This window comes from Molossus molossus, unplaced genomic scaffold (assembly GCF_014108415.1).
Source record: "Molossus molossus isolate mMolMol1 unplaced genomic scaffold, mMolMol1.p scaffold_m16_p_20, whole genome shotgun sequence".
Lineage (NCBI taxonomy): Eukaryota > Metazoa > Chordata > Mammalia > Chiroptera > Molossidae > Molossus > Molossus molossus.
In genome coordinates this window covers 28,781,213-28,782,917 of record NW_023425356.1, presented here as the reverse complement: position 1 = coordinate 28,782,917, position 1,705 = coordinate 28,781,213, and the positions used below count along the sequence as shown (strand labels likewise).

General features: G+C 42.8%; 1 pseudogene; it reads right to left on the bottom strand.

Moving 5' to 3' along the window:
* Nucleotides 1-380: 380 nt before the first annotated feature.
* LOC118637960 lies at nt 381-1,479 on the bottom strand (annotated as a pseudogene).
* Nucleotides 1,480-1,705: the final 226 nt, after the last annotated feature.

Sequence of the window (1,705 nt, the reverse complement as noted above, 5' to 3'; positions counted from 1 at the left end):
AAGATGCTAGGGAACTAGAGGCTACAGATGCAGCCTAATAATAGAGAACTGAAGTGAACAATATGTTCTCTCTCTATTCCATCTCTCAGCAGCAGGAGTTTTTGAGTTCAAATGAGAAAACGTGAAGTTTTGTGTTTGAAGGAATACCAGCATTCGAAGACAGTCAGAATACCCCTCTTTGCAAAAAATCCAAGGGAAAGGCCAAGGGGAATCACAACTACCTGCCAGGGCAAGCGTCTTCTACCCTTGGCTTTATCGAAGTCAGATTTCCCTATTAAGAAAAACTCTGTTATTCTGAACAAAATTGTTCTTTATAGTTACCCTAATCAGAGGTGAGGATAATTCCTTCATAGGGTTCCAAACTTTTGGTTGTCTAGAAATTACTTATTGTTTCTCTTCCAGTACTGTGCCATTAATTCTTGCATGAAATTCTGGACTGCTGGCTCTTCATGGCTTTCCTCCGTAACTCTGTGGTCAATAACATCAGGGTCACTGTCTGCTTCCTCATTCTCTTCATCCAAGGTTCTCTGAGTCATGATGAGGTCAGAAGGGTCAGCATAGCAGATAAGCTATTTGCAGCAGTTCCTGTGTCCAAGGCTACAGAACCCATATTTTTCCAAAGGCGTTACAGTTGTTCTTTCTGCTGCTGGCTCTGTGCACTGGCCAGTGGTTTCTTCAGACGTTCATATTCAGGATGATGCTCCCTATCATGTTCTTCCGCAGAACTTGCATGAAGAGTTCCTTTAAGCCTGTACCCAGAACAGCAGACACACCTACCACCCTGAGTGAGCTATAGAACTCATCTAACACCAAGCTCCTTGAGCGAGTCAGGTCACTGACGGATGTGGTCTTTTGATTCAAGGCATCGTGGAAAGCCTCGAAATCTTGCGTCCATTCCACTGCAAAGCTGTGATCAGTGAAGTCAGTTTTATCCATGACCACAGTGAAAGGAAGCTTGGTTTTGTATAAGATGCTGCAGGCATAGAGCATACTGGACCCGAAGGTTGGTAGGTACTTCTTGATATGTCCCTTACATAAATGACAATCATTGAAAATGAAGATGCCAAGGCCTCAGTGATGATTGTCCCAGAAGCTGACCAGCTGAATACTTCAATCTGCCCAGGTGTGTCAATCGACATGTTCTGGGCTTTCTCAATAAATTTCATCACCTGATCGAATCTGGTAGCAAAGCAATTGAGGGAGGCCACTATGCCACCATTGAGCTCAAGTCCATGCTGTTTCATGACTTCTTTTTCCTTCACAGTGTCACAAATATCTGTATTGGTAGGAAAGGGCACCATGTACAGCTGGGTCCAGATTGATCACATAAGGTGGAGAGCCTTGGCTATGTGGGTATCCTGTGAGCCTCTGTATAAAGGTAGTTTTCTCAGATCCTGCCATTCCCAACACCAACAGACACCCTGGGGGCCGAAGATCCTGTGAAGTCTGGGGCTCAGCTGCAGCTTTGGGAGCTGCCATCTTCCTCTTCTCTTATTATGCTTTTAAATTTTCTTTAATAAATACTACATGTCACACACTCTAAATCTGGAATGTAATTTGTCTTGGTACTGTTGTAAATAGAAGGTCTTTGCCCTGTACTTTCTATCTCACTAATATTTAGAGACACATTTAATTTTTGAAAAATTGATACCTTAGACCCTGTAAATTTGAACTCTTTGTTTCTAGGATTTTGTTGTTGTTGTTG